This window comes from Arachis duranensis, chromosome 10, assembly GCF_000817695.3.
Source record: "Arachis duranensis cultivar V14167 chromosome 10, aradu.V14167.gnm2.J7QH, whole genome shotgun sequence".
In the NCBI taxonomy this organism is placed as follows: Eukaryota; Viridiplantae; Streptophyta; class Magnoliopsida; order Fabales; family Fabaceae; genus Arachis; species Arachis duranensis.
Genome location: NC_029781.3, coordinates 75,303,893 through 75,312,067, shown reverse-complemented (window position 1 = coordinate 75,312,067; position 8,175 = coordinate 75,303,893).

The window sequence follows — 8,175 nt, the reverse complement described above, 5'->3', positions numbered from 1 at the left end:
TTTGAGTCTTTTATTTTTGTTCTTGTTAAATTTTTCAAAAATTTTGAGTCTTTCTTTCAAAAAATTTTCAAAAATAGTTTCTTTGTTTAAATCTTGTGTCAATCTTTAAGTTTGGTGTCCTCTTGTGTTTTTCTTTTTATATTTTTCAAAAATTTTGTGTTTGGTTGTCAAAAATTTTTAATTTGGTGTCCTTTGCATGTTCTTATTTTCTTTAAATTCTTTGAGTTTTGTTCTTGGTGTTCTTTTTAATCTTTAAAGTGTTCATATGTTTTCTTTTTGTTTTGATATTAAAATTTTTAAGTTTGGTGTCCCTTGATGTTTTTTTTAATTTTCACACACTAGGTCCATTTAGATCTAAAAATTTTAAGTTTTGTGTCTTTTACTTGTTTTTCTCTTTCTTCATTAATTCAAAAAAGTAAAAAAATATCTTTTCTATCTTTATTTTAAATTATTTTCGAAAATTATAATTAAAATTTCAATTTTAAAATTTTTATCTTATCTTATCTTAGTTTTCAATTTTCAAAAATCAAATCTTTTCAAAATCATATCTTTTTCAAAAATCATATCTTTTTCAAAATCTTATCTTATCTTCAAATTTCAAAAATTTTATCTTATCTTTTTCAAATTTAAAAGTTAAGAATTCAAATTTCAAATTTCAAAATTCAATTTTAAAATCGAATCTTGTTCAAAAATCAAAATTCAAATATTATCTTTTTCAAATCTTTTTCATTTCTTATCTTATCTTTTCTTATTTTTACAATTTAAAAAATTTTTAAATTCAAATCTTTTCTTGTCTCATCTTGTTTTTAAATCTTTATTCATTAATTACTCTTTTCTCTCTCTTCTTTTTCAAAACTTCCTAACTAATTCTCTCTCTTATTTTTTGAAAATTCTTTTCTTCTTCTCTCTCTTCTATTTTTGAAAATTCACTAACTAATTTTCAATTCCTTTTAATTAATTAACCTTAATTTTTGAAATTAATTAATAAAAAAACAAAAATATTTTAATTCTTGTTTATCTTTTCTATTTCTAATTCTTCTCCTATTTACTTCTATTTATTCGAACTCTTCTCCTCTCTCTTCTTCCATCTTCACTTTTCTATCTTTCTCTTCTTTCTTCACATCTCACTGGGAGCTCTCTACACTCAAATCAGACATAGAAGCTTCCTTTCTTTCTTTATTCTCTCCTTTTCTTGTTTATGACCAGGAACAGGGATAAAGAGCCTCTCTTAAATCCTGATTCTAAACCTGAAAGGACTTTGAAGAGGAGCTTACAACAAATTAAAGCACAATACTTTGGAAGAAACCTTTCAGAAAATTTTGAGCAAGAAATTGAAGACATGGCCGAACCTGAAAGAGAGGCAAGAAAGGTTCTTGGTGACTTCACCAGGCCTACCTCTGACTTTTTTGGCAGAAGTATCTCTGTATCTGCCATTGGAGCTAACAATTTTGAGCTTAAGCCTCAGTTAGTCTCTCTTCTGCAACAAAATTGCAAGTTTTATGGACTTTCATTGGAAGATCCACATCAGTTCTTAGCTGAATTCTTGCAAATCTGTGATACTGTTAAGACCAATGGAGTAAATCTTGAGGTCTACAAACTTATCTTCTTTCCCTTTGCTGTAAAAGACAGAGCTAAGATATGGTTGGATTCTCAACCTAAAGAGAGCCTAGACTCTTGGAAAAAGCTGGTTAATGCTTTCTGAGCTAAATTCTTTCCCCCTCAAAAGATGAAAAAAATTAGAGTGGAAGTACAAACCTTCAGACAAAGAGAAGGTGAATCCCTCTATGAAGCTTGGGAAAGATACAAGCAATTGATCAGGAGATGTCCTCCTGACATGCTCTCAGAATGGTCTATCATAGGCGTGTTCTATGATGGTCTGTGTGAGATGTCCAAAATATCATTAGACAGATCTGTAGGCGGATCACGCCACTTGAAGAAAACACCTGCAGAAGCTAGAGAACTCATTGAGATGGTTGCAAACAACCAATTCATGTACACTTCTGAGAGAAACCCTGTGAATAGTGGGATCCCTCAGAAGAAAGGAGTTCTTAAAGTTGACACTCTGAATGCCATATTAGCTCAGAACATGATCTTGACCCAGCAGGTCAATATGATCTCTTAGCATTTGACTAGAATACAAATTGCAGCTAGCAGTACCTAAGAAGTTTCTCCTGATGTAGATGTTTATGATCCTGACCAACCCATCATGGAGGAGGTGAATTACCTGGGAGAACCCTATGGAAATACCTACAACCCTTCATAGAGGAATCATCCTAACCTTTCATGGAAGGATCAACAAAAGCCTCAACAGGGCTTCAATAATAATTAAGGTGGAAGGAACCAGAATAGGTTCAACAACAGACCATCATTCCCATCTCCTCAAGGGAACATGGAGATCCCTAAGCAAAGCCTTTCTAACTTAGTCACTTTGGTCTCCAACCTCTCTAAGACCACTCATAGTTTCATAACTGAAACAAGGTCTTCCATTAGAAATTTGGAGGTACAAGTTAGTCAACTGAGCAAGAGGATCCCTAAGACTCCTCCTGACACTCTTCCAAGAAACATTAAAGTGAACCTAAGAGAAGAGTGCAAAGCCATCACCACTGAGGCTGAGGCTGAATCTGAGGAGACTGGGAACGCATTGAACGCCAGTAAGGAAGATCTCACTAGGCGTTCAACGCCCCAAATGGCTGAGAGCCTGGTGCTGAATGCTAGTGAGGAAGCCCTCACTGGGCGTTTAACGCCATCCTGGCAGCAGAGCTGGCGTTGAATGCTAGCTAAGGAACATTGGTTGGGCGTTCAACGCCCAAACAAGCAAGAATTCTGGTGCTGAACGCCAGTAAGGAACCCTTCACTGAGTGTTCAATGCCCAAAATTGTAAGGGAACTGGCTTTTAATGCCAGTAAAGGTATACAACATGCGTGTTCAACACCCAAAGAGCTATCAGAGCTGGCGTTGAATGCCAGTAAAGGCACACCCTCTAAGTGTTGAATACCCAATCAAGAAATTCCTATCCAAGAACTAAAGGAAGCCAAGCCTCATATAGAGACCATAGAGGTTCCTTTGCATGCACTTCTACAATGCATGAGTTCTAACGAACACTCATCCTCTGATGTGGATGAAGAGACTAGGGAAGAGCAAGTTGCTCAGTACCTAAGAGCTCTCATGAAGCTGAATACCAAGCTACTTGGTACAAAGCCTCTAGAGGAAGAACCTCTACTGCTTTCCAAAGAACTCAATGCTTTAGTTCAGCAGAAGCTACCTCAGAAGCTTCCAAACCCTGGACGCTTCCTGATTCCTTGCAACATAGGCACTATGACCTTTGAGAAGACTCTGTATGACCTAGGGTCAAGTATCAATTTCATGCCACTCTCTGTAATGGATAAGCTAGGAATATTTGAGGTACAAACCCTATGGCTTAGTAGGGGATGTCTTGGTTAAGGTTGAAAACCACTAAATCCCTGCAAACTTCATAGTCTTGGATATGTGAGAGGATGAGGATGACTCTGTCATCCTTGGAAGACCTTTCCTAGACACTGCCAATGCATCATTGATGTGGCTAAGGGAGAACTAACTTTACAACTAGGGGAGGATCATATCTTGTTCAAGATGCCTCACCCCAACTCTTCGTCTAAGAAAAGAGAGATAACTGTGCAACACCTAGTGTTCTAACCTTCTCTTTCTGTGCGGACTTTTGCAAAGCCCCCAAACATCAATCCTAAGTTTGTTGTTGGGTGATAAACCCGGTTTTTAGGGTTTATCTTGTATAGATTTTGAGGGTTTTATCAATGATCTTTCACATTTATTGATATAAAAATGCATGATTTTGTGTTCCTCGCCCAATTTTGCCTCATGGATGAAAACATGCTCCTTTTGCATTGAATTAGATATATTTTGATCTTCCTCTATTACCATTCGATGCTGTGATCCGTGCGTTAAGTGATTTCAGAGATTATAAGGCTAGGATGTCTTGGAGAAGACTATGGAAGCATGTATAAAGGGAAGGAACATGAAAATTTGATCTTTGGAGTATGGGCAAAGACGCGCACGTACATCTGGTGCATACGCACGGATGCTCGCTGTTGCGACCAGCACGAAGGAGCCAAAGCCAGGAGCCGAAGTATTTAGCGGCTGAGCCAGAACCTCAATGGACGCGCCCGCATACGTTACGCCTGCGCGTGGATCACAAAAACCCCAGGGGCATGTACGTGTGCTCTGCCCGAACGCGCCGATGGCCGCACGTGATTTTTTAAGAAGAAAACGTGACCAGCGATTTCAGGCAGTTACCAACCCTGTTTTGGGGCAGAGTTCTGACGAGAGAAGCTTAAGTAGACCAAGGATTGAAGGGCTAGGGATCCATTCACTCATTAAACACATTTTCTAGATATTTTCCATTAGGTAGTTACATTTTTGTAGAGAGAGAAGCTTCAACCTCTCTCTAGGATTTCATTCTCCATTGTAATTCTCCTTTGATTTCTTGGTGAGATGAATTGCTAATTCACTTTTGCTTTAATAAAAATTGTAGATCGACTCTTCTCCTGTTCTCAATTTGTGTTCTTTTGATTCATTCACTCTAGATCTATAAATGCTTTGTTATTTTGATTTGAATTAATGAATTGAGGTATTTTCATGTTCATCAATTGTAATTATTTGATTGTCTGATGATTGTTGTTTGAATTCGACTCTTTTCTCTCAATTTCATAATGTCTTCTATGAATGCTCACCAAATGTTTGATGAAATGATAACCCTAGCTATGGAGTAGAATTTCCTTACTTGGCTTAGGGGTTGAGTTATTGGAGACACTTGAGTAGTGGATATCAATTATTGATTGAGAATTGAGAATTGCTAATTAGCTTGGAGTGCACTAAGGCTAGACTTCCCAAGGGTTAGGCTAGGACTTGTGGCTCAAGTTAGTTACTTTCACTTGACTTTTCTCCAACATTAGGGGTTAACTAAGTGAAGCAACACTCAATTACTATCACAATTAAGGGAAATTATAATGATGGAACTTCCAGTACTCACCCTTGTCCAAGGCTTTTATCTTGATTGATTGTTGTTTACTTTTTGTTACCTTACATTCTCATACCAACTCTCAAAAAGCACAAAAAAACTTCCTAATCAATAATGTGCATTCTAAGGCAATTCCTAGGGAGGACGACTCAGAACTAATACTCTCGAGTATAGATTGTAGAATTGTTTGATGCAGAATTTGCCTGTTGGTTAGACTATACTCACGATTGGACTTACTACCATTTCTATACTGACATAAAAGTAACATTCATCAAAATGGCGCTGTTGCCGGGAAATTGCTTATGTGTGCCATGTTATTGTTTAGTGTGAACATGTGTATATGTACATACTTGCAATTTCTCTTAATTGTTTGTTTTCTTGATTGCTAGTTAGGATTGATATTAGCTTAATTCCATTTGTTGTCATGAGCTTTATATCTCCTTCATTGTATGACGTGTTCACTACCGGATCCGAACTTAGCACCATTTGATCTAAAAATTGAAAGAACTTTGCTTCACATAAGGCAAGCTCGGAGACGGTTAGCCTTTGAGGAGGGTGAAAAGGTTTTTACCAATTCACCAACCATATCCGAAGTGGACTCCGAACCGTCATTCAAAGAAGGCACTTGATATTCTTCCTTTGATACTACTAATACTTCTTCTCTTGATCTAGGTGCCGACACCATGGCCGCTCCAAGGAAGGTTACTCTCAAGGAAGCGGGTGCACCGGACTTTGATCTTCAACCTCTTCATGTGCTTCATCCAAAATTGAATGTGAATTTTGAACTCAAGACCGCATTGATTCATCTCCTACCTAAGTTTCATGGACTTCGTGCACAAGATTCTATTAGAAACCTCAAGGACTTTCATGGTGTATGCTCAACAACTAGGCGGGAAGGATCCGATGAAGTTGCTATATGGTTATTCGCCTTCCCATTCTCTCTTGAGGGAAAAACCAAGGAGTGGTTTTACACTTTGCCTAGTGATGTTATTACCAATTGGGACTTGCTTAGAAGAGAATTCCTAGATAAATTCTTACCCACGGAGATGACGGACAAGTTAAGAAAAGAGATCTCATGCATTGTACAAGGCAAAACGGAGACTCTATACGAGTATTGGGAGCGGTTTCGCAAGCTCATTGACTCATGTCCTAACCACATGATTGATACTCAAGTTTTGCTTAGCTACATATGCCAAGGAATGATAGAACAAGACAAGAATTTATTGGATGCCTCAAGCAACGGTTCTTTGTCAAAGTATAGGACGGCGGAGGAGGCATGGCAACTCATTACCGACTTGGCCGAGTCCACTCAACATGCTAGACGGAGAATTAATCGCCCAAAGGCCGTAAATGAAGTCTCCACTAGTAGTGAGACCGCTGCTCTTGCTAAATCCTTGGGTGAGATGACAAACATTCTAAAGCAACTCCAATTTGGTCAACAACGACCTCAACAACAACATCAACCTCCACCATCTCCTCAACAACATAGTCAACAATTGGTCCCCCAAAAAGTGTGTGGCATTTGTTCTTGCTATTCTCACTATATGGGCAAATGTCCAAGCCTTCAAGAAGATAACACCTTGGCGGCTACCCACAACTTCTATGACTGCCCGAATCAAGGATACTACCAACAAGGCGGCAATTTCAACCAAGGGTATCCTCAACAAGGAAGCAATTTCAACCAAGGGGGTAGCAACTATAATCAAGGTTGGAGAGACAATTCCAACCCATAGAGGGACAATTACCAATAGGAAGGAAGGGATAGTGGAGGCAATCAAAGATGGAACAACAACAACTCACAAAATTGATACTCACAAAATCAACCATACCCTCAACAAAACCAAGGCAGAAATTACCAAACCTACCAACCACCACACCAATGACAACCACCTCAACCCAATCAACCACAAGCCCCTCAAATCACATACCCTTCCACTTCTCCCAATCAAGACGATACACTCTGGACCATTCTCCAAGGCCAAAAAGAACTTCAAACTACACTTGCCTCCAGTCTTACCAGTCTCACATATACTCTACAAGCTCTTCTTGCACGCATGGAACCACCTTCTACTTCCACTCCTCAAGCCTTAAGTTCTAGTGCTATTCCTTCACAACCTCTACCCAATCCTAAGGGTGGCATCAATGCCATTACCTTGAGATCCGAAACATAATTTCAAGAAAGGAAGCAAAAGAAACCAAGTCCTATAATAGTAACTCAAGATGAGGAGGAATTGAGATAGAAGAAGTTGAAGAGGAAGAAGAGGCACAAGTAGTAGTTGAAGATGAAATCTCCCAACCAACAAATGAAGTCCCCAAAGATGAGAAGGCCTTGGAAGAAGAAATTGCTCAACCAATCGCATTTCCAACATTAACAAGGAAAGCTAGGAAGCGTGTAGAACTTGACCCCAAAATGGTGGAGATGTTCAAGAAAGTTAAGGTAACTATTCCTCTCTTAGATGCTATCCATCAAGTACCTAAGTATGCAAAATTTCTCAAGGATTTATGTATGAACAAAGATAGAATCCATGAGTTAGAAACTATTTCATTGGGGAGTTCTATCTCGGCTTTTATGGGAGCATTGCCCAAGAAGTGTGATGATCCGGGCCCATGCATGGTTACTTGTACCGTAGATGGAGTTCAATTCCTTGATTGTATATGTGATCTCGATGCATGAGTTAGTATTATGCCTCTTTCCGTTTATCGTTTATTGAAGCTACCAGCGTTGAGGCAGTTAGTGACTAGGTTTGTCTTAGCGGATAAGAACATAATAACCGTGACGGGTGTGGCAGAAAACGTATTGGTGAACATAAAAGGGTTGGTGTTTCCAATTGATTTTTTCGTCCTTGAGATGCCATCAAGTGAATCCGAGAGGACATCATCTATCCTACTTGGGAGGCCATTTTTGAGGACCTCTAGATTCAAGTTGGATGCCCATTTGGGAACCTACTCATTTGAGATAAACGGGAGAGTCGTGAGTTTTAACTTAGAAGAAGCCATGAAGCACCCACCAGAGAACCATTCTATATTCCGGTGTGACCTAATTGACAACATTGTGGCTGAAGTGCACTATGCAAAGTTAGATGAGAAGCATATGATTGAAGAAGTAAGTGAAGACCCAAGTGAAGTGAACACATTACCCCATCCAGATCATCCGGAAGTTCAAG